The sequence below is a fragment of the Crassostrea angulata genome, chromosome 5 (genome assembly GCF_025612915.1).
Source record: "Crassostrea angulata isolate pt1a10 chromosome 5, ASM2561291v2, whole genome shotgun sequence".
Classification (NCBI taxonomy): Eukaryota; Metazoa; Mollusca; class Bivalvia; order Ostreida; family Ostreidae; genus Magallana; species Magallana angulata.
Genome location: NC_069115.1, coordinates 32,923,619 through 32,950,336, shown reverse-complemented (window position 1 = coordinate 32,950,336; position 26,718 = coordinate 32,923,619). Strand labels below are relative to the sequence as shown.

At 35.6% G+C, this 26,718-nt stretch overlaps 3 pseudogenes; 2 read left to right on the top strand and 1 right to left on the bottom strand.

The window, feature by feature from the left end:
• Positions 1-52: 52 nt before the first annotated feature.
• On the top strand, positions 53-1,355 carry LOC128183000 (uncharacterized; annotated as a pseudogene).
• An 826-nt stretch (positions 1,356-2,181) lies between these two features.
• LOC128185334 (uncharacterized) lies at positions 2,182-3,310 on the bottom strand (annotated as a pseudogene).
• A 5,255-nt stretch (positions 3,311-8,565) lies between these two features.
• On the top strand, positions 8,566-20,181 carry LOC128182997 (uncharacterized; annotated as a pseudogene).
• Positions 20,182-26,718: the final 6,537 nt, after the last annotated feature.

The following is a 26,718-nucleotide window of genomic DNA, read 5'->3' as shown; positions in this document are numbered from 1 at the left end:
GGTCTTTAGAATCTGTCAGTCTGACAAATCTATGCATTTATTATCATAAGGAATGTCACACTTGTGGAATATACCTGACCATGCTCCAGAGGCTGTCCAAGAGATGGAGGTGCAGGATGTGGAAGATGTTATGTTCGCAAGGATGAAAAGTTTCATAAAAGGGGAATGGTAAGAATTTAAATTTAATAAATATGTTGATAAAAAATTAAGTAACGTTAACTATACTATGAAAACCTAAATTAAAACATTTTTTTTCGAAATGAACATTATTTTTTAATTATATTTTCTTATGTTTATGTTATTATCATTTATAAACAAAAGTTTCAAAACTCTTTAAATCCTTGAGTTTCATAGTTGTTATGATATCCTAATTAACTTCAAATTTTTAGAGCCCGAACTGTCGATAAACCAGGACTTAGTTGAGTTTATTGAGAGCTGCACAAGAGACCAGAGAACATCAGACATGTGGCAAAAACTACATATTGGTCGTCTCACCAGTTCTCTTTTTGGTGATGTCTTAAAAGCTGGATCCAATCCGAATTCTTTGATCAAGCAAATTATGGAGGGTTTCAGTCTTAATAAGTAAGCTCAAAAATTATGACAATGACTAATTCTTATCTTATTCCATAGAAACTATCATATATAGGATTTTTTATTTTTTTAATGGAAGAAAATACATTTTGTGTGTGTGTGTGTGTGTGTGTGTGTGTGCGTGTGTGTGTGTGGATAAATATATATGTATGTGTGTGTATCTGAATGTCTGTGTGTACATGTATACCCTGATTAAGCTGAAAAATTTGATCCATTTTGTTAAAATCAAGTTTTGTTTAAAAATTAAAGTATGCAGTTCTACCACCAGGAGTTCAATGGGGACACGAAATGGAGGCTAAGGCACGGTCAGACTATGTCATTCTTAAGTCGGCTATCAACAGGAATTTCACAGTTGAGGATACAGGTCTCACTTTATGTGCAGAACACTCTTCTCTGGGCGCCTCTTGCGATGGGAATTTCCATGATGGGGAAAGCATTGGTTTATTAGAATTAAAGTGTCCGTACGCCATCCAGGGAACTCGTGTTACAATGAAAGAAGTGGGTGAAATCATGGCAAATGGGATATTCCAATTTTTGTCTGGAGGAGAGTATGAAAGGACCACAAATTTTATGCTCAAGTTCAAGGGGAGATGGCAATTAAGGCATTTATAATACCATGGTGTGACTTTGTAGTTTGGACCAATGCAGCACAAAACAATATTTGTATTGACAGAGTTTATTTTGATTCAGAGTTTGTGTCCTCTATGATGCCTAAACTTATTGCATTTTATATGCATCACATTGTCCATAAATTGCACATTTAACTAATGAATTATCTGTTATTGATGGGCCAATAAAAAATGCTGTCAGACAAGAAATCTGAATTGTTCATGTATATTATTGTGAATGTTCATCTGGATGAAATCGTTTAAATACATGCACACGGTTCAAATGAAAACAAATTTTGTTGTTGTTGTAAAATTCACCTTTAAAAACAGTAGTTACTTAACTCAGAAATATTATATTTGCAAAGATTGTTACCAAATTATTTAGTCACTTTTACAATGTCGAGGAACACTTTTTATATATTAAAAAACCCATTTTAATAATAAGAATAACTGGCAACAAGATAAGGAATTCACATCAAAAGTTTTTCATCAGATAATGTTCTTTTTCAAACATGTTAAAAATATGGTAAATTATAAAAATTATTTAATTTGAGTAGATTTTCCATAATACAGTACATGTAAATATTAAACAAAATTATTCAAGCCAGTGGTTATCAATTTATGACTCACATTCCATGTTTAAAGGAGTTCATTCATATTGCATGTACATTGTACATGTAATATGTTATATAGTCTAAGAAAAATTGATATTACATGAACATCAATATCATGTGTTAAAAAAAATGAAAAACTAGTTGCTAGCCCAGGAACGTAGCACAAATAAGTGTTGCAAGATAATATTAAAGTTGTATTTCATGGTGTAAAAGTTTACATGCTACAGAAAAAAATGCATTTATTTCCTTAAAGCCAAATAAGTACACAACTTTTTCTTCCTGGCTATTGTAATGATTTAATATAATATAAATTAATTTGATTTTTGTTTAATATAATATACATGTACATTTGTACTGTATGAGACAAACTAGTTGTTAACCATAGAAACATCAAGGTTTGTTAGCCAACAAACAACCTGGAAAATTTTGGTCAAAAGAGGCTTAAGTGTAATTGGCATAACACCATCAAAAATGTGAAATCTTTTAATTCTACCAATGCTTCTCTCAACATGTATTCTCAAAGAAGCAATTTCTTGAGTATCAAAAATTTCATCAGTGGAGAACTGTGGTGCACAACCTCTAAATGGGGGAATATTCAATTGACAGTTCTTTTTCAACAAAACATCTCTAATAGTGAAACCTTAATCAGCAATTACACTGTCATTCTCATCTAATAAATCAATTAAACCTGATGATATTGTAAGTTCTCTGTCAGAGGTTTTCCCAGGCCAGCCTTCAGATACAAATGATATAACACCAGATGGAGTAATACCAACTAAAAATTTTACAGTTGTATGGTGTTTGTAATTTGAAAAAGTCAAAATCTGGTTAACAAGGCTAGACGGTTTTTGAATATAACTTTCTGTACACTCAATAATGACTCGAACTGATAGTATCTCTTTTTAAATGAAGGTGGCGTTGTTCTCTGAACTATATCATGTGATGGAAAAGGATTAAGGCATTTCAATTCTTGCCAAAGTAAACAAATCCACGAAGAAACAAATTTCGAAAAAGTACTCTCTGAAATTTGGAAGCGTTCTGCTATATCGCTGATCAAAAGTCCAACACGCAGTCTGATTAGTACGGCAAACAGCTGATCAATTAGGTCCAAGGATCCTGCTGATGTTCGCTTGCGATCAGAAGACTGGTCGGTGTTTGGTCCAGACCAATACTTCATCCTCTCTGCCTTTCAATTGGTCGTAGAATACTATAAATGTGAACAGTTTAAAATGTAATTTTATGTATTTTCAAATACATACATGTAAATTATACTGTATGCCAAAAAAATCAAATAAAAAAGTAAAAGAAATCAGCATACTTGAAGAGCCACATGAACACAGCGAATGAGGGAAGTCCAGTGTAAAATCGAGTCTTGGAGTCATCATCAGATATTTTCTGGAAACTCCACTTATGCCGAATCACCTCTTTTTGGAGCTCTTCCACCTCTTTCTTCAGTGCCATATTTTCCATCAACAAAGGGTCCTGGTCACACTGCATACCTTTATTAAAATTTAATACATTTCATTCATTTGATTATTTATGATTAATAAATATGAAAAATCTGCATGCATGTTTATTAACAAATATAGGTTATCCTTAATTGAAATAGAAATTCAAATGACATTATCTAAAGTGGATATATATATATATATATATATATATATATATATATATATATATATATATATATATATATATATATATATATATATATATATAATAATTTAATGACATGCATCCAATGTTTTCATTAATACATGATTTTAATATTTTAAGATATTTTAAAAATGATTTAAATCAGTTTTACATTAACTTTGTTTTCTGCCCTTTACAATAAATATATATAAATAATTTTTAAGAAAATTTATGCAATGAGTAATTAAAATATATTATACAATGGAGCTCGATCAATCTGTACCTTCATCTTTCAATATCTTGATGTTAACATCATCTACAGGTAAATCTGGATTAAAGATACATGTGTTCTCTGTCAAGGATGAGACATCATCAGTTGTTGTAGTATCTGTGCAGCAATAGCTATGGCTAAACAAACTGCATGAAGTCGTGGTGCCTTTTTAATATTAGAGTTTCTTTTTCTTCCTGCTCTTTGAATTCCTATTTAAGTTTCAGATAAATAAAAACAATTACAATTTGTGCATTTTATGTAGTACTGTACATAAATGTACATGTACATATGCATGTATATTACTACCTTATATAGATAAAAAAATATATATATGTATAGGGTTTCAGCATGAATTAATCATAACTTTAACACGTTATGTTACCTGTTTACTTTGAGTAAAGAAAGCAAATATGGGTTATCCCAATACATATGTATGTAAGTTAATTTATCGCAAAAGTTTAATTGTGTTGGCCTTCTTTAAAAAAAATCACCTGAAGTAAATTTCTTTTGCCGAGTCTTTCATTTCGGGCGGTTTGTGACTCTGATGGTTGCTGGGATTTATAGGCAATAACGTGAGACGATAGTTGATGTCCGTCGGATCGTCACTATGCCACGAATCAACAAAATGTTCAGAACACACTCGACTGTACTCGTTTGGAGTCCAATCGTCCCTATTTATGGCTCTAATCCAGGCTAATCGCTTCTCTCTGTCCTTGGGGAATCGAAAAAAACTTACATCCTTCTCCTTCGCTTTACTTCCCTGTTTGTTTGAACATTTAAATACCACTCACTAAATCACCATATTTACGTTGCTAATGTAAACTGGGGTATGCCGTCCGGAAGCGTTTGTGCGCGTGCGCTAAAATCAGGACCGGAGTTAACGTGAAAAGGCTTATAACGAATTTAAGGAGTCATCGGACAGAATGTTTCAAACATGCGATTTCCTTTAATTGTGTTACATTGAAAGGTCAGTTTATAAGTAAACTATGTGCAAAATATAAAGTAAATTGATTGAATATTTCATTTGTTTACCGCGCTCGAATTTTAGTCCTATGTCCGAATCATCCCTGACATTTTATATAGGAATTTATAGGAAAAAGGGTGTTTTCATTTTCAATTTCATATGTAAAAAAATTACAAAAATACGATTTTCTTATAATTTTCAGCGATGGAAGGTCATTGTATAAGAAAAGGTTTTGCCAAATTAAAATGAAATTGACCAGATAGTTTTAATGCTTTCCGCCTAAATAGTTTGATTTTATAAACTTGTCGTGCCTGTCAGATTACATTATAGAATTGTATAGAATAAAAGAAATGTTTTTGAATCAAATATAATTTTTTTTAATAGATGAAAAAAATACCTTTCCACTCCCACAGTACCTGAAAGGATTGGGCAAATGTTTTCATTTTGCAAATTATATTTCAAATTCTAATTATTGAAACTAGTATAAAAACAAGATTAGTTTTGTCAATTGTTACGTCAAAGTCTTAACTGAGGCCATCGTAAGACGTTGACTCCGACGTGGATAACGTCGATTTCAAAGAATCGGCGAAATGATTAATTAAAATACTTTTAAACATTATGCTAAAGATTAATTTTATTGAAAATGCTTTTTATGATAATCTTTTTTTTTTTTTTTTTAAAAACGGTCCATGATAACCTGTATATTTGAACACTTCACTCTGCAGTTGCGTTTTACGACAGTAATGCGCAAAGGGCGCACAATTTTAAACCCGCGACCACCTTAAATTGTTATAACAAATATTTCATATTTTACATAAAGGAATTTATCCTTCTCTGCTCTGAGGCCCATGTACTCTGCTTGTTGACGCAGAACAATTTCGTTTCCTTCTTAGACATGACATATTTTTTATTTACTTTAACAATGTTATTTTAGCAAAACATTTATAAGAAAGCTCATATTACGGGACATCACGTCCAGTTGGGAAAAAAATTCAAGAGAGGTATACTTCTCATTCATCGATAAAAGAGAACATACAGGTGCTGTACATCCAAAGTCAGTTAAAGTGCCCCAAAACCAGTTTTCGTTGTCACAAGCGATTTTTGAAAACAAAATTCTCCATCTTTAATTGTTAAGGGGATTAAATTTAATATATAGGTATGACTGACTTATGAATTAAGATATTACGATGTATTAATCCCATTTACTGTACTAAAATAAAGAATTTATAAGCCAAATTTGATCAAAACCAAATGTCACAAACGAGAGTGGTCGTATTCAGGTACAAAAAAAATAATCTAAAAGCACCAATATAGGAAGCAAAGTGATGAATATTATTATGATCAGGGGATAGACTTTACATTTTTTGTCTATAATTTTCTCCCTGTTGGCCGAAGAAAAAAATACAATCCAAAATTTGAGTGTCCCATTTAATGCTGTGAATTACGTTACGATTTTCTTGCATCAATAATGAAATTGTAATAGGCGTTTACCGTGAGGTTAAATGGATAAAACTGATCACAAAGTTACCAAGATATGAAAAAAATTATGACTCACTAACAAAAGATACCATTTTTGAAAAAAGAATAACAAATTTCGAAAAATTTCCATATTTACATGAAATTGTGAATTACGTTACGCAATCTTGCAAACAGTTCCTGAATGCTACAAACTTCAACTATCCAGACTGATGTACACACCGATGCCTATCATTGTTACTACATACACAATGCTTCTAACTGCCACAGTTTTATTTCGTATTCTGATTAAAAGTCAAGACTGTGAACTACGTTACAGTGAATTACGTTATGACCGATTTACTTTATATTGTAAAATAATCCTAAAGGGGGGCAAAATCACCATGAATCTTTATTCATTGACACCGCTTAACATACACGCACTTGTAGAAAGAAAGTTTACATGCGGTAACCATTTTGACTACTACAGTTGTGTACGCAATCGTCAGAAGTGTGATTATGCTTATTTGTGACTGAAGAAAACTTTTTGGTTTTTAATGATGTTATTGGAATTTTATATTGAGAATGAAGAATAAAGGTTAAACTTTGATATCATAAATATGAAACATTGATTCGTTTGGTGTTTAAATGAGGTATAAGTCTATATTAGAGTGTAACGTAATTTACAACAGTGTAACGTAATTCACGAACAAACATAACTACTGTTTTAATTTAATATAATGACTAGAATGAAATATGCAAAGCTTTAAAAGAAATCCTGGGAACAAAAAAGACCAAAGGTTAGAGAAAACTATCGCAAAAAAGAGGTTATTATGCTGTTATTTCACGGGGTGGGGGAGGGGGGGTGCGAGTTGTAATAGCCGTGCAGATCATGTTTCTGGGACGCAAGTTTCAAAAACGTCAATTTGGTACCATGTGGCTTGCAAAGAGTGGGTAACTTGCTGTATGAGCTCTGTTCCTTGGCAAGGCAGTGAGGGTAACACCCCTACCAACAGTTTTACCGAAAGCAAGCACTGGAACATATAATTATATTGTTGGTGATTAGGTGAACGCAAGTATCAAGTAGATGCGTGCATGTTGCCACCATGTACGATGGTTTATAGTACACTGTATGTTGAAATAATTATCGAATAAGACCAGGGATATCATATCACATTTATGATAGGTGGGGAAAAGTCCTTTAAATGCCCGAACAGACAGACAAAACTTGGATTCCTAGTACAGAAAAATAGTGATATTCTTTGCTCTTTGAACGACCCAGTATAGCAGGAAGAGACTAGAAATATGCTTAAATTTTCTGAAATATATGAAGAAAAGTTCAAAGTTTGTGTGATTAACTATTAAAATCCCTTCAATAAGTTAACTTTATTTACTTTTTATTTTTATTTCCATATTGACTCTTACAACTTCGTTTGTGAATTACGTTACGTTGCTTGTTTTATTCTACAGACTTATTTTGAAATATAATTCATTGCCCATTCCCATCAAATTAATATGGACACAAGAAAATATTGCTTTATTATCTGTAAGTAAGTAGTTATTATGTTCTTTAAGAACATGCAGCTTTTGAATTTCCCTGATATTTAACAAGATATGTGAAATGTGCCATAATCTGATTTGAAACAATCATAACACTTTGGAGATATATTTTATCATTTGCATAGGTATTGCAATATATTTTTTTTATTTCCCATAGTTTCATTTGTAAAAATACTGCTGTTTAATCATAAAAAAACGTATTGATTTGCACTTTAAAGAATTAATGTGAATTACGTTACAAAGAAGACCAAAAAAAAAAATGTCTAAAAAAAATATTTCCTCTGAGTTTCAACATAACAAAAACTTAAAAATCTCTTCGTAAAAGGTATACAAATGAAAGCAGATGCATAATTCTCTGTTGAATTTAGTATGTAAGTTTTAAAAAAGAATAAATAAAATAAGTTTCTTATAAGACAACATTTTTTTACTTTTTACCTTACAGATACTATGTGGTAAATGGACTATTTTAGAATTGATAGTCAATTTTCCATTGAACTATGGTTTTTAATTGGATAGTTACTCTATCTGCATCAAGTATTATTACTTAAAACACTATTTTGAATGCTACAATAAAAATTTATTTTACCTTTTGTATAGTATTCCATGAAGTTACGTAATTCACTTCTAAAATTACACTGGGTTTGTTAAATATGTCTGAAAAATATAATATCTGATTTTCCAGAGCTCATATATGTGTTTTCTGGTCATTCAGATATTGCTCTATCCAAATTTATACATTTCTTGCGATATCTGTTCTGAGCCGTTTTTTGAAAATTTTTGGGGCACTTTAACTGACTTTGGATGTGTATTTCTATTTCTGAAGCACGTTGCAAATGCCCATAAACAGCTTTTTTAGTTATACTGGTACTGTACCAGTTATCGGCTAAGACCAGTTATCGGCTAAACTGAGAGTTCGGGTTTATAGCGCGCGACTATCCGAGATTTTTTAATTTGGTCGTCTGCTCCGAATAAAGAAACGTAAGTTTGCTTAAAAACTTTCTTGAATATCCTTTAAACATTAGCTTAAACGATCATTGTTTACCTGTTGATTTACATCTTTGCACTTTCAGCAGTGGGGGAAGTGATGTAATAAGTTAAAAATAGACTATGACTTCTGTAATACGTTGTTATATATCCCTTCTTTGATTTGACATACAATATCAATGCATACAAACAAAAGGAAATCGCTGAATTATGAAAGATTCATATCGCAGTTAAACGACAAGTTAATTCGACAACATGTTTGAATATTCAGTACGATTTTGTGTATTACCGCATGATACCAAAGGATTAATTTTATGAGTTTTGTTTATGTATCATAACCCTTACGACCTTTAGTCTGACCCCACAAAGGGACATAATTCGAATTACAATTACATAAAATTAATTGCATCGATAAAATCAACAAACCAGTACATGCATGCCACTCTATCTAATCAACTTGAACTTAAAATACACTATCAAACTGTTTTAAAGGTAATGAAAGACAATAGATATTTTTTTTTAAAATTGTAATTATATAAACAAAAAAAAGAAAAATATATTAAGTCCCATATCCAATTCTCCGCCATCTCTATTGCCCCCGTAAAATAAAGTTGCATTCATATATTTTAATATTTATTTGTGTATAAAAAAAAAGAGAAAGATGAACAAAAGAAAAAGACACCAGTACCAAGAGGAATGCTTCCATCGGGCTGTGTCTGATGTAAGAACAAAAAAGTTAAATACTTATCAGGCTGCTCGAGAATACCAAGTGCCTAGGTCAACTGTGTTTGACCACATAAAAGAAGAAAACAAGATAGAGAGAACAACGCCAGGTCCACCACGTATGCTTACCGAGGAAGAAGAAGTGTCTCTATTAAATTACATTAAACACATGGGAACAAGAGGTTTTCCCGTGTCGAGAAAACTATTGAAGGTCTCTCTTTTATTGATATAATTATGTTGCTAAAACATAAGTACACGATTTCTTAAAATTATACACTATTTTATACACCAATTTCTACTTTAATCTGAATATTTTGAAGGGATCAGTCTAGTTAATTTTCTTCAATGTTTTTTTTTTAATTCAATTTAGTCGTTCGTGGTTGCAATAGTTAAAGAACGTGGACGAAACACATTGTTCAACCTAGAAAATGGCCCTTCAGATAAGTGGTGTCGGCAGTTTTTCAAAAGACATCCCGACATTTCGGAAAGAGTTCCCGAGGTGCTAGATAAATCTAGAGCTAGAATCCAACTGGACTGTCATGAACCAGTACTTCAATCTTTTGAATAAAACTGTTGAAGACTTTGGCCTTAAGGACAAACCTGCACAGATATTCAACTGTGATGAAAGCGGATTTAGCGGTTCTTTAAAAATGCTAACTCATATTGCATGACTATTAAAATACAATTTCATGGACTAAAAAACTGAAGATAACTATACAATAATTATATATTCAAAAGAAAAAGAAAAACTACGGTCACACCAATTTAATTGCATATTTGTAGGACATCAGATGAAAACAAGTACTTAACATGGAAGTGGAAATTAAATAGAATTTACAATTAATTAACGTGATTTTTTAAATATTATTTTATTTTGTTTTCTTTAAATATGAGCGCGTGAGTCCGACGCATGAAATTAAATTGGTATTGCCGAGTGGATGAAATAGCGGTATTTACAAATGTGATATTAAAAAATACAAAATTTCCCTCAAGTACAGGTAAAGAAAAATGTCGAAAGAAGGTTTTGGTTGGTAAAGGCACACATGCGTACCAGCAGTCAAATCTTGGACACTCGCATTGTACAGCGCATGTTTGTGTCGCAGCTGACGGCAGGGTGCTTCCAACTTACATAATCTTTGAAGGAGGTCTGCCCCACAGGAATTTTACGGACGGGGTTCCTCCAAGCTGGTTGTTTGGCTCGTCCGCCAGTGGCTACATGGATAGTGAGCTTTTCGAGTTGTGGTTCGATAATATTTTTCTGCCGCACTGCGGAAGTAGGAGACCAGTTCTTCTCATCTTCGACAACCACGATTCCCATATCTCACTGTCCCTTCTTAAAAAGGCAATGGCTAACGACGTCCATGTCATGGGTTTGCCGCAACACACAACCCATATTCTGCAACCCCTCGACGTTTCCATTTTTGGCCCTTTAAAACAAAAGGTAGCATCACTTGCGGCTTCTGTTGGATACGCTAATCCAAATACCATAATAGGGAAGTTCCCAATGCTTCTGAGGTACAGAATCACGAATATATGACGCAATGTAGATAGTGCTTCTAATACCGGTACAATAAACAACAGACACGTAGCATCATTTTTGAAAAGGAGGGGGGAGGGGGGCGCAGACTCCCCAAAACAATATTGACAAATAATAAAAGAATAAATTTACAACTTCTAAAAACCATGCAAATCCTTATCCGTGGGGCGGGGGGGGGGGGGGGGTTATCGTTCTGTACCTATAATACAATTTAACTCGATTTCACTATTGCATCCCTTCTTTTCCACTTCATTTTTTTACATGCTCCCAAAAAAGGGTGGTGGTAAGCAACTCGATCCATGTTTATTCACTTTTTATATGTGTAAATTTAAGAAATTGACTGCTGAGAGAAAATTGAATGGGGCAGCACCCCCCCCCCCCTTCATGATACGTGCCTGAGTAATCCTTAACTTATGGTATTGATATAAATACAAAGAGATTAGAGGATTTTAATAATTTTATTTGTTATTTTGCTGTTGATGAAAAGTTCCGCCATTGACCATATCTGCACGCCAGCACGGGTGAAATCGGGTTTCATGAAATGTGGCATTTATCCAATAGACATTGATGCCATCGACAAGACACAAATCCTACCAAGGGACTTTCCTGACACATCGAACAAAAAGCAAAGCGAAGATTTCATAGAGAGTAAATGAGCAATATCTTATTAACACATACAATATCTGAATATCTATACATGTACTTTGATACTTAATTAACCTTACAAACTCGTTAATATGCTATGCATGGTATATAAGAGAAAAAAAATCTATTCATTCTTTTATCGATCGATCTAACTGTTGATTGATTGATGATGTTTTGCTGAAGAAATTTTGACCGGAACAAGCAAATCATTTTCAAAATGATTTTTTGTCTTGAATTATTAGATGAGGCAACACCAGAAACTATCTTATGTCATAGCTGTGGAACAAGTCTCGAGATAGAGACGAAGAGACTTGTTGCTACGAACCCCCTGGTCACACAAGGTCGCATACCCGACTCCCTGGCAAACATTCTGATGCCTCCAATTGATCAGAACCAAAACGGCCAAAAGAAGAAAAGCTCTAAAATAATAACAGAAGCAAGAGTTCTTACAGGTTACCCGAACCATTTTCAATATCGTTTGCGTTATCCAGGCCTTTCAGTTTGTATTAAAGCCAGTTAACTATTTTTAGCAAATTGCATTTGTAAACTCCAACATTATGATAAACTCACTATCATTATTTTATCATTTTATTGAAATGCAATCTTTTCATGAATGTGTATTTGTAGTGTTACTTATTCCGGAAATATTATATCTGCGCTGTTTGTATTTTGTATTTTATGTTTGACCCACATGTTCCGGATAAGTTGTACAGTGTACATGCAACGGGTAGCCAAGCAGGGCTGCATTTATTTTCACATACTCATTTGTTTGACAAGCATTGGAGCACAATGGAGTGAGTAGAATTTGTAATATGTCTAATTTCTATGAATGCATATAGATGTTTTCTGATTTGCAAGGCGATATTTTTATGCAGGTTTTGACTTTGTTTATCTGCCACCAGTGTGCTATTTTTAGAATCTCTCTATAGCAATGTTTAGTGTATTCAAGCTTAATCAGGTTCATCATTAGACTTAACCTTTTGTAACTTTTTATAGTATTAAGATTAAACACATTGACAGAAAACTGTAGGAAGAATTAAGTGCATTATGACAAGTATACATGTGTATTAGGCTGTTTATTTACATTCAGAAACCGCGCGAAAATGTAGTGCAAATGGCATGTTGTAAAATGTGGATTTTCCTTATCAAATAGATCAGGTTCATTTGTTTTACACCAAAATAGTCAAATATCTAGTCATGCAATCTTTCTTGTATTGCACAGTACATCTGTACTTTTTTAGTTGTATTTTTGTATGTTAATGAACGCTTTGTTATGTTTTCAGATTTAACCACTTATACACACATCAATAAAGGTTAAACTACTGCAATTGATCTTGCTCAGTTGTTGTGAAGGTCATAGGCAGCATAGTTAAATTCCATTTCCAAATGGCGTCAAACAAGGACGGAACCCCTCAAACCCCTCAAGAGACGAAAGATTCTACAGAACAGGATCGTGTGCGAACTCTTACGGAAAGGGGAGAACAACATTATGAAGACAAGAGGGAACATCATAAGGACAGAGTGGAAAAGGCTTGGACCAGATTTCAAGAAACGTTAAACAGGATTTCTAATTGTGGAATCAATGATGCGAATGACTTGGAGTTGGAGTTACAACAGAACTACCAAGGTTATAATAAGACTTGTTTAGACTTTTTTGATTTTCTGAAAAGAGAGAGAACAACAGAAAGCACGAAAGAGTGGAGAATCTTTGAACAGTCATGTGCAAACTGTGAGAAGATTTTCAAGGCTGCAACGACGCAGATGAAAATCATCAAAAATGTGGACGCAAAGTCGGTCGCCTCGTCATCTTCAAGGAAACTAAGAGCCACCATAAAATTGGAGGAAGTTCAAGCCAAATTGAAATTAGCAGAGGAAGAGGCATCAATTCAGAAGAAGAAAGCAGAAATTAAACACAAAAAGGAAGAGGAGCAACTTGACGCTGAGCTATCGGTTCTTAAACTGAAGAAAGAGGCAGTAGAAATGGAGGCGGAAGTTAAAGCTGCTTCTATCTATGATGAAGATGAACGTCCTCCCTCTTTAGCTATTCCTGTGGACCAAACTCGTACTGAGCGATATATCACTGAACATTTTTCCCATCAATCGGAGAATGTTATTCAGCCGAGGACTGTGAATCCGGTACCCATCCAGCACAATTCTGAAGATAGGACCGAGCCATATATCGCTGAACATTTTTCCCGTCAACCAGATAATGTTATTCAGCCAAGGACTATGAACCCAGTACCCATCCAGAACAATTCTGTATATAGAACAGTGCCTGTTGTTCACGAACATTCAGTCATTCCCAATCATGACAACAAAGTTACGTCAGAGTTGACTTCCTTCCTTCTAAAGAAAGACCTACTAATGACAAGACTTTCAACATTTGATGAAAAGCCAGAGAATTACTCTGCGTGGAAGACTAATTTCAGGAGCATCATGTTTGAGCTACATGTGAGCCCTTCTGAAGAAATGGATCTACTTATTCGCTGGCTGGGACCAGATTCAGCTAGACACGCTAAGACTATCAGATCATCACTAGGTTCTGATCCATCACAGGGAGTTAAGAGGATATGGGAACGTATGGATGAGCGGTTCGGTGCCCCGGAAATGGTGGAGGCATCCATCAAGCACAAACTTAATTCATTTCCAAGACTTGGGAACAAGGAGAATAAAAAGTTATATGAGTTAGTGGATAATATGATAGAGATTGAATCATTAATGGAAAATCCGCATTACTCCACATTACTATCATATTTCAACTCTTCCTCGGGAGTTTCACCCATCATCCACAAGCTTCCTTTTAATCTACAGGAGAAATGGACGACAAGAGCGGCAAATTACAAAAGGCAACACAACGTATCCTATCCACCCTTCTCCTTTGCATTGGATTTCGTACGTGAGTTGAGCAGAATTCGCAATGACCCCGCATTTTTTCACATAGAGACTCAAACAACCACAGGTAAACCATCTACCACGTCACGCATGACTACAGACCAGAGGTCAGTGATTGTCCGGAAGACAGATGTCCATACTAACACTTCAGGACCTCCAGACAAAGTGTGTCCAATACATTTATTATATCATTCTTTAAACCACTGCAGGGAATTCTCAAGATGGGATATGAAAAAGCGCAAGGACTTGCTAAAGAAGAAGGGCATCTGTTTTAAGTGCTGTGCATCAAATAACCATCTGATGAAAAGCTGCAAACAACCCATACAGTGTGAGAGATGTGACAGTGAACTACACCCAACAGCACTGCATGTTATGGAGTCCAATACTAGAAGAACAACCTTCAACAGTTCAGAAACGGCAAACAATTATGGCGGGGAGGGAACAGAGGTATCCTCTAAATGTACTTCACTCTGCGGCTTTGTTAATGGTGGACGCTCCTGTGCTAAGATCGTTCTAGCGAAGGTATTTCCCACTGATCGTCCGCAAGATGCTGTGACTGTGTATGTGTTGCTTGACGACCAGAGCAATCACACCCTAGCGCGCTCTGAACTTTTGAACCAACTTGGGGTCACATCTGATCCTATCCCTTATAGACTTAAATCCTGTGCTGGAGTGACTGAGGCATCTGGGAGAAGAGCAGTTGGATTCTGCATTCAGTCTATGGACGGACTTGCTTATCACAAGCTGCCGCCCATTATAGAGTGTAATGACATTCCAGATAATGTGATGGAAATTCCTACCCCAGAGGTTGCCCGTGCTCATCCTCACTTACGACACATCGCCAATGAACTCCCCCCACTCCGCAAAGATGTCAGCATACAGCTCTTGATTGGTAGGGACTTGGTGGACGTACATCAGGTGCAAGGTCAAGTGACAGGACCCTCAGCATCTCCCTTCGCACAAAAACTGAGCCTTGGATGGGTGATAATTGGTGATGTTTGTTTGGATGGTCGTCACAAGCCGAGCGATCTCAGTGTTCTAAAGACTAACATTCAGCATGATGGTAGAGGGACAATATTTACTCCATGCCAAAACAGTCTTCATGTTAAGGTTCAAGGCCCTCTAAACAACGGATCTTCTCAGACCCTAGATTTTAAGGGGGATAGTGTGTTTTACACAGATAGACATGACAACAAGATTGGAAATTCAGTAGAGGATCGAGAGTTTCTATCAATGATGGATCAAACGTTTCATATGGACTCCAGGGGAAATTGGACGTCTCCCCTCCCCTTCAAGAACACGCGTCCAACCTTGACGAACAACAAGGCTCAAGTTTTCAGACGGGCCATCAACCTAGACAACAGTTTGAAGAGAAATCCTGAAAAACTAAAGCAGATGTGTGAATTCATGGAAAACATATTCAACACAGGAGCCGCAGAGAGGGCACCAGAGATACCAAATGGACACGAGTGCTGGTACATCCCAATATTTGCTGTGACACACCCAAAGAAACCTGGCAAGGTTCGTGCTGTGTTTGATTCCTCGATAGTACATCAGGGATGTTCACTTAACGATGCTCTTTTGTCTGGACCCAACTTAACCAATAACTTGCTCGGAATCTTGTTGCGATTTCGCAAGGATTCATGTGCCATAGCTGGTGACATCCAGCAGATGTTTTACCGTTTCTTTGTGAATGAGAGGGACAGAAACTACTTACGATTTTACTGGTACGAAGACAATGATCCACATCGTAAGATGATCGAGTATCGTATGACTGTCCACGTTTTTGGGAACAGACCTTCCCCTGCCGTGGCGACATACGGGTTAAGGCGTGCAGTACGAGATGCGGATACTGAGGTCGTTAGCTTTGTAAACCAGGACTTTTATGTTGATGATGCATTGACGTCTAGACCAACTCCTGTTGAAGTAATTGACCTGATGAGGCGAACTCAGAAGGCACTAGACAAAGAAGGTAAAATACGACTGCACAAGATCGTATCAAATGTACAAGAGGTATTGGATGCGTTCCCTCCAGATGACCTAGGAAAGGACATAAAGGATTTCTCAATTGGTGACGATGACAATTTGGTTCAGCACAGCCTAGGATTGGCCTGGAATTTGAGTTCTGACTGTTTCATCTTCCAGAAGCCAGATGCTGATGTCCCCTTTACTCGACGAGGAATACTCTCCAAGGTCAATAGTATTTTTGACCCCATAGGCTTCCTGTCTCCACTGACAATCTGTGGAAAGATGATTCTACGTGAGATGTGTACAAGAAGTCCAAGCTGGGATGATCCTTTACCCGAAGAGCACAGAGATAGATGGGAGAGTTGGAGCATGTCCCTAGACCAGCTGAGCACTCTAAGGATTCCCCGTATGTTTGTTCCAAGTTCGCTAAGCTTAGCCCCAGACCCACAAGTGCTGATATTCTCTGATGCATCCGAAACAGCGATTGCTGCCGCAGCTTACCTGAAGGTGAATCATTACATAGGATTCATAATGGGAAAGTCAAAGCTCGCTCCTTCAGCAGGACACAGTATTCCACGTTTGGAACTTTGTGGAGCCGTATTGGCAACGGAGATTGGAGAGTTCGTCTCAGATCATCTTTCTATCCCAACGTCCTCTATTAGGTACTTCACAGACAGCAAGGTGGTATTGGGGTACATTAGAAATAGAACAAGACGTTTTTACAATTATGTAAGCAATAGGATAGTACGTATTCATGCGGTGTCAACCCCTAGCCAGTGGAATTATGTACCTACTCACCTGAATCCAGCTGATGCAGCAACTATGGGATCAGTTTCTGATATGAGAACTATGTTGGACACCTGGCTCACTGGACCAGAGCAGTTTTGTTCAAAAGACTTAACAGAGATTGGACCAGAAGTTGACTATCCACTTGTCAGCCCTGACGAAGACAAGGATATTCGACCGGAAGTGAGTGCATTTAAAGCAGACCTATCAGAAAATCTGACTCCAATGGAGGATCGTTTCGCAAAATTCTCTACATGGGACAGTCTTTTGTCTGCACTGTCTACCCTTCGCCATGTGTCTGCCTCCTACAGAGGTTCAAATGACTGTACAGGCTGGCACTTGTGCCAGAACACCAAACATGAATCTGAGCTCAAAGACACGAAGCACTTCATCCTTAGATGTGTGCAACGTCAGGCCTTTAAGGCTGAACTCGAAGCAATTGAAGGAAAACATAACCTACCTAGGAACAGTCGCATTCAAGATTTATCTCCATACATTGATGATGTTTGCTTGCTGAGAGTTGGAGGCCGTCTCAACAACTTGCAGGGCAGTGGACTTGCTTCGTTCAACCCTGTTATAGTTCCAAATGGACATGTTGCTACTCTACTGGTACGTTTCTTCCACAATAAAGTTTTCCACCAGGGAAGAGCAATTACTGAAGGCGCCGTGCGTTCTCATGGCTTTTGGATCCTTGGAGGAAAGAGACTTATTTCGTCCATTATCTATTCATGTGTTGTTTACCGGAAACTCCGCAGGACACCCCAGGAGCAGAAGATGGCAGATCTTCCTTTGGATCGGCTCACCCCAGGACCCCCATTTACATCTGTAGGACTTGACGTTTTTGGTCCGTGGCCGGTGGTTACCAGAAAGACGCGTGGTGGGTCCGCTCATAGCAAAAGATGGGCTGTGTTATTTTCTTGTCTAACCACACGTGCGGTTCACATCGAAGTTATAGAGGACATGTCTAGCTCATGTTTCACCAATGCCCTACGACGCTTTGTAGCCTTGCGCGGACCAGTTAAACTCTTTCGCTCTGATAAGGGCACTAATTTTATTGGAGCCGTGAACGACCTCAATGTGAATGCGGTAAATGTCGACCACAAGATGGTCCAGACCTACCTGAAGGATAACAGAGCAACCTGGTTGTTTAATGCTCCCCATGCATCTCACATGGGGGGTGTTTGGGAGCGGGCTATTGGCAGTGCTCGCAAGATCTTGGATTCTATGCTTCTTCAAGAAGGGCCTAAAGATCTGACACATGAGGTGCTAGTTACGCTTATGGCCGAAGTCTGTGCAATTCTCAACTCCCGCCCGATAGCGGCAATTGATACAGACCCATCGTCTCCTATGGTATTGAGTCCAAACATTTTACTGACCCAGAAGCAGGGAGAGATTGGAACAATCTCGGACCATTTGAGCATCAAAGATATGTACTCTGCAAGTTGGAAACATGTCCAAGTGTTATCTGATATGTTTTGGAAAAAGTGGCGTGCCACCTATTTGGAGAGCTTACAGAGGAGACGTAAGTGGTGTTCTAGCAAACAGAATCTGAAGACCGGAGACATTGTTTTGTTGCGCGAGAAAGATGTTCATAGGAATATGTGGCCATTGGGGATAGTCGAGCGCCCAATTGAGAGCAACGACAGATTGGTCCGAAAGGCTGTCATTCGTGTCGTCAAGGATGGAAAGGTGACGACCTACACCAGACCTATTGCGGAGATGGTACTTCTTCTGGAATAGTGATTACATGTACATGTACATGTATTTACGTTGTGTATCAGTTTCATTTTAGTGATATATTTGTGTTAGTTCAATATCAGTTATTTGTTATATCAATATGATATAAGACGGGGAGTGTAGTGTTACTTATTCCGGAAATATTATATCTGCGCTGTTTGTATTTTGTATTTTATGTTTGACCCACATGTTCCGGATAAGTTGTACAGTGTACATGCAACGGGTAGCCAAGCAGGGCTGCATTTATTTTCACATACTCATTTGTTTGACAAGCATTGGAGCACAATGGAGTGAGTAGAATTTGTAATATGTCTAATTTCTATGAATGCATATAGATGTTTTCTGATTTGCAAGGCGATATTTTTATGCAGGTTTTGACTTTGTTTATCTGCCACCAGTGTGCTATTTTTAGAATCTCTCTATAGCAATGTTTAGTGTATTCAAGCTTAATCAGGTTCATCATTAGACTTAACCTTTTGTAACTTTTTATAGTATTAAGATTAAACACATTGACAGAAAACTGTAGGAAGAATTAAGTGCATTATGACAAGTATACATGTGTATTAGGCTGTTTATTTACATTCAGAAACCGCGCGAAAATATAGTGCAAATGGCATGTTGTAAAATGTGGATTTTCCTTATCAAATAGATCAGGTTCATTTGTTTTACACCAAAATAGTCAAATATCTAGTCATGCAATCTTTCTTGTATTGCACAGTACATCTGTACTTTTTTAGTTGTATTTTTGTATGTTAATGAACGCTGTATGTTAATTGATCTTGCTCAGTTGTTGTGAAGGTCATAGGCAGCATAGTATTTAACACATAACAGGAGAAAACGTGATCAGGTTGCTGGAGGAAAAGGAAAATAAGGCTCGAGTTTTGGAGGAGGAAAAGGAAAAACGTAAAATTGACCGAATAAAAAAAAGAGAAGAAAAAGAGCGAGCGACATAGGAAAAAAGATTAATGACAGAGGAAAAGAAGAAAGAAAGAGAAAGGAAAAGACAAGAAAAAATGAACGGAAAAACCCAGAAGCAGACAACCAAGGGACAAAGAAAGAGAGAAAATGAAAGAGGAGAAGAGTAAAAAGAAACTCTGGATTAATTTGTATTCTCTATATAAACATAAAATAAATATTTTTATTGCAAGAGACCATTCTCGGAAATTTATTTCTTTACATGTACATATCAGTGACGTCGGAAGCAGATTAAAAGGGGGGGTTGTTAGACTCATCATAAATATTGACAAGAAAGAAATTGGGGAGGGGGGGGGGGGTAAGTTACATGTACCCCTTTTAATAGCCTCCCCCCCCCCCCCCCCCCCCCGGTTCCGACACCTATGTCTTTGCATATCGTACTAATTTTTTATTTTTTATAAATCAATGTGATTACATAACGTAAGGGAAATTATAGATGAGATCCGAAAGAATGACCTCGGGATTTTACGTCTTTTATCATGTAGCCGATAACTGGTACAGTGAATCGTCAAAACTCGGCAAATTCGGGTTGTGCTAAAAAGCACAAAAACAATATATTTTGGGTTCTGGGTAACGATATAACCTTACAGATGGATTAACAAGGAGTACACTATTTAAAGTATGTCAAGTTTTATCAAAAAAAATTAAGAAATAAGAAAATACGAAAAGAAAACGTTAAATTTTAGCCGATAACTGGTACAGTGCCAGTATGACCTCAAACTTATCTTGAATCTTTATATTATTGATAATGATACATTTTAGAAAAATAAATTTATGGGGGGGGGGGGGGGGGAGTTACAGTTACGTGGTTGTAAAGTTTTCCTATTCCCAGCAGAAACTCAACACATTTGCTTTAAAGTTTATTAATTTAGATTAATTTAGTGACATTCATTATTATATAAGCATACATTTAGCGATCTGTAGTCGGTTCCGATATTCAATTCTAGTTGCTTATCGAATGTCAACCCATAGTAGTAGATATGCAGCTATCATTAATATGAAACAATTTTCCGGTGATAAATCTTCTAACCCTCCATCACTACATCTTTTAACCCTCAATTACAAAAAAAAGTTTTGATTTTTTATTACCTATACTAGATTTAAATTCAAAAAAAATATCAAGTTGTTGATTTGAATTGAATACGATAATGATTTTCGTACATAACGTTACCGGAAATGTCTATTGACAAGTTGTATATAAAACTCCGGATTTTTTACGATATTTAAATTTTATATTGACTTGATAATCAATAGGGTTTGTCCTTTTAAAAAGCAAAAAGGTGTACAGAGTTTGATAAACATTTATGAGAGGGTTTTCTTTGAATTTGACTATAAAGCTGACATACAATCACACGCACGATAAAAAAGGTTGTTGGCCAAAATGATAAGAGTACAATATTGCTGAGCAGTATAGTTTTTTTTATTACCTATCACATGGTCTGTGAGTCAGTAACTAACCTAATAAGTGTTTTGTTTTTCCCGAGGACTATCAAGCGACATATTTGTTCACAAAAAGCAATGATCTACGCAAAGCCAGGTTCAAGATGCCTAATATTTCGTCCAATTTAATAATTTAAACTCTTCAAAATTTTCAACCTCACTTTTCAAACACTCTTTAAAAACCTTTGCTTCACCCATGTTTACTTGCAATGTTTTGTTGCTATTCAATTTTAAATGTTTTCTTCCTTTCTCTGCAGAGATTTGAGCAAATTTTGACGCTGCCATTTTGTTCTGCTCCAGACAAACAATGTGACGTCAATATTTTAAGGGCAACTACTCTAATTTTAAAGAATTTCAAAGGGCAACTACTCCAGATACTTTAAGAACTTATGGCATGCGGTTTATGTATTATAACTATGAAATGTCGAAATGAGTAAGCGAAGCGTCGGCCAGTGACAGCCATATTGCCTAATATTATTTCTCACCGAACAAATATAGAGATATATGAGGCAATCACGTGCTATGTTTAAACCAATGAAAGTGTGACATTTCAGTCCGAGGGAAAACAATATTTCATAAGGTACATGTAAATATTAACCTTTTCATTTATACACATGTACTCTCCTGTTTATGTGATTTAAGGCGAACTTAACGGAAATTTAATCGTAAAATATGAACCTCCAGCAAACACAACTACATCAACAATTTCAACAATCCCACATTTATCACATGGGACCTCTTCTACTGAATCATCTATATCTGTGGTTAACGCCAACAAGAATGCAGATATCACTATATCCTTAAAGATGACCACTGCCAATTATCCATTACCAGTAGAGTCAGCACAGAATACATCAGAGATTACGATAAATGTAAATAAATGTATAAATAAATGTAAATATGTAAATATGCAGATGAATTAAATATATTATACTAATGTAACGATTTTGAAAAGGGAAGAACCTTTTAAGTTTAGTTGGGTTTTGAGGGTGTGGGGCGTGCGTGTGTTTGTGTGCGTGATTAGTCACGTCAATCATACACTGTAGCTCAAGATTTAACAGGCGAGATACGTTTCATTTTTTACACTCAACAAAGCTTCTAAGAGTTCACCCAGCATAATGTTTATACAGGCCAGTCTCAATATCATCACTTTACTAAGAATATAATGTCTAGATTGTGTTGATCTTAAACTTGTTACGTTTTGAATTTACGAGAAAAAAATAATTAAAAAAGTTTTCAATTTAATATTAGTTTGTAAAGATTACAAATTAAATGTTTCCTGGTAAATCTGTTAGATCAAGGAGTGAAGGAAACAAAAATAGATCTTTGGAAGCGAATATGGCGCATACAAATGAAGTTTTCGATATAAACACTGAATTGCCTGACAATCCTTTATATCTCTCGTCACAACCTTTAGACGAACTTGGGTACAGTTCGGATCAGGAAAAGCAACATGATATGCCACCGACGGATTCAAAATCGGAAACTAAAATTCTCTAAAACTATGACGTTCCTCCTAACGATTAACCTATTGATAATAATGAATCTCCAATGCCGGTGTATGCAGTTCCAAAAAAAAGTAAAGTACAAACGCCTTCGGTCAGTACTGGAGACGTTTATGCGCAGGTGTGTAAATCAAACAGAAGCACTGCGCAAATTTCGGTACGAAAACATGAAAGTTGAAAAAGACACCGCTGTAGCAAAGCAATCAAACACCGATGACAAAAATGAACTCACTAGAAGCACATGTTATGCCGAATTAAGTGTCATTGAAAAACGAACATTTTTGACATTGTTTATTAATGTGATCTTTTACTTTCTTTTTCCACAATTTTTATATGTGCAGCTTTATTGTCTCTTGTGCAAATCTTGTTTTTATGAAAATTCAATCTCTTAAGGATTTAAGACCAAACTTAGTCAATAATGTGTATAAAGCATAAAAGTTGCACTATTTATCGAAGTTCATCTACATACATGCATGCTTTTCTATCATAAACTTTAAATTTATAAAACATCATGGTTTATTGTTAATATTTTTATATAAATGAGCTTAATTGTCTGATCACCAATTTAATGGTTATCCAAGTGCATGTATTAATCATTTGGATTTTTAGAATTATTTATTGTTTATTTTTTTAATAACTTGCTCTGTGTCCTAAGATTATGTATTAAAAAAACATCTTGCGTTTTACCCAATGCAATGTCTATTGGACACATGGCAATGTATTTAGTCAATAAATGCACCATTTTCACAATTAGTGGGTTCTTTAATATTACCACAAAACCCCAAAATACATCAGATGTTTTACAAAAAACAAATATAAATTAAAAGAGAACTGAAAACCATACCTTCCATTGGATACGTGTGTTTATAGTCTGCGGTACACACCCACAGTCTTTAACGTAACAAGGAGGCATATGCACCACATAAAAGTACAACCTTTAGGATCACAAGAAACAAAAGATTTTTATTAGACAGTAAAGAAACCAAAAAAAAAACAAAAATTTAGAAAAAGAACACCAGAAGTGTAGTCGACAGCATTGCATAGCTATTAAGCTGATTTCTAATCGATTCAAAATTTTATTTTAGGAACCCAAACTCATCTATGATAAAGGTAATATAAAACGTTGTGCGTTAGGCACACAATTACAAAATTAAAAAAAATTATCGACAAATAGATATATAATATAAAGAACATTCATGAGTTCGTACAAAAAAGCCAAAGCCAAAAAATCTTAGGGAATCGACGAGTTGCATTAGAGAGTCCCGGTACACATGTAGTCTTGTTATCTGAACTATGTCCCCAGATGTTTATGCTACCAAACTTAGAATATTATTCAATATAATCAAAAGTAAACCTCAAAGTTATAACGATGTTCATTCAACAGTGTAAAAATAACGCCAAGACCTCTCTTTAAAGCGCCCATTTAGCTTTCACGTTTTATTACGGAGATTTTGCATTTCAAAAATCAGGTGTTCCGAGTGACTTCCAAAATGAAAAAAAGTTTTGAAATAAAAATATTTATTTTTAATTGATAAACGAAGTATATATTTCATTTAATGCTTTATTAAATCACTTGAGCAATATTCAATTTATATGATTAAAACTGACACCAAAGGCCATTACGGCCCTGATAACGTCTGATGAAATAATGTAATAATATCAGAAATCTGTTTTTGTTAGGTATTTAATTATTTTCATCAGTAAGTTACATTTGTGAATATTGGTATGAAACGTATTCCGATGTTGATGTAAACAAAGGGTTGTGGCTGGATTTACATTAGATGGGTATATCTATCTTAAAATTAAGAATACAGTGTAATATATAGGACAACAAAGTAGTGCCTTAAAGCGAAAAATTTCCTTTACTTGCAGGATGTTTACACTTTAAAGTTAAAGTATAGCAACTCGTATCACACAGAGTTCGACGCTTTAAAAATTAAATCAAATCAAAACAAGAGGCACTGTGAGCAAGCTCACAAATGATTCTCCCCGCTAATTAAAAACATCATAACTATTTAATTGAAAATAATGCATGCTATTTATTTCGCCGTCTAAGCTCCGTAAATAACTGCTCTCTGGTTTTTTTAAATTTAATACTAAATAAATACGAGTACACAAACCAATTTCTTTTCTTTAAATTCCATTTTATTTCAACTTAACTGCTAATGCATAAAGGCATTTGCATCCTTATGACAACGAACACGATTATCCACAAGTCAAGCAGCCTCTTGGAATACCGAGTTTTTTTTCATATTCCCCCCCCCCCCCCCCCCGCCCGCCAAAAAAAAAACATCGGGGCAGGCAATTCTCAGAGAAGCGGGCGGGTAAAAGAATCTAAAAATTAATTCATGTGGCTGACATAAGCAAGCTTTGTGTCAAATTCCAGCTTCGAATCATTTCCTTCATACAAAATATGACACAGAGAGGAATTAAGCATTATTTAATGACATTAAACTTGCCCAAATGACCTTAGGTCAAAACACACCTGCAGGTTCAATTTGACACTTTTCTGTCAGTGATCTTGACCTTGCCCAAATGACCTTGGTTCAATGTCTTGACCTAACCTTAGATCATAAGCAATCTATGTTTGAAATAAGAACTTCCAATGTTTCTACATAAAAAGAGATATGGACCGGACACGAATTTTGCACTTTTTTTCTGCCAGTGACCCTGACCTTTCTCCTTTTTCAAATGACTTAAGGTCAAGGTTATGACACATCCTAGGGTTATAGGCTATCGTTGTGTAAAGTAAGAACTTCCAATGTTTATTCATAAGAGGACATGGACAGGACACGTATTTTGCACAGACAGACGGACGGACAAGTTGATTCCTATTTACATCCCCAAACTTCGTTTTTGTTTTTTGTTTTTTTTTTTTGGGGGGGGGGGGGGGCACTGAACATAGATCTAGAAACGTATCATTTACAGTACCGATCAGTGCGTATAGTTGACTCCAAAAGCAATTCTCTAGTAAACCCCGAGTGGAACCAAATTTACAAAAAGTAAACCCAAAGTAAACCCAGATTGTAAACCCAGGGTTTAGTTGGGGTTTACTCTGGTGTTAGGTTGGGTCTGATCGGTACTGTATATAAAGTTTCAGGTCAATTCAAATTTTCAAGTCTTGTATATTTTTGCCCAACTTATCCATATGTATGTCATTTCATGATATTTTTCTACCTTATTTCATATGGAAATATAATATTCACATACACAAAGTCATTTTTACGCAAAGGTAAAAGTATATCATTCATATAAAGTTCCATATCATTCAGGTCTTTAGTATGTTCGGTCCAAACACTGTTTCAACTCCGGTTTGCCAAAGTACATGTAACTGCATAGGAGAGTTGATTAAAATCAACTTTTTGTATAGAAATATAACAAGCGTTTTGAGAGTATTGCATAAGCATTACACGTCCCTTACCGGTTTGTTTTATTCTATTAAAGCTTCGAAGCATACATTTTTTTTTAAACTGTTATAAAAGAGATGTAATGCTTTAATCAGAGATAAAAGAACAGAAGAAATTCAAATAATATAGTTGATATAGAAATGAAATAAAAAAATGGGTAAAATAATACTCTCTATTATATCTCCTGTAATTTCGCCAAGTCCATTAGGTATTTGCTGGTAGAAATTTGCGAAAACAATGCACTGTTATGCAGAATATCATTTCTTACCGTCTTCTGTACCCCGAATCAACAGACCAACCCGATAACGAACCCGATTGTAATAATACAACAAGTGAAAAGCTGTCAAAGTGACAGCAAACCGGGTTTTCTTTTATGTGAACTGTATCCATAATCCATGTCAACCTGTATCCAGTGAAATGG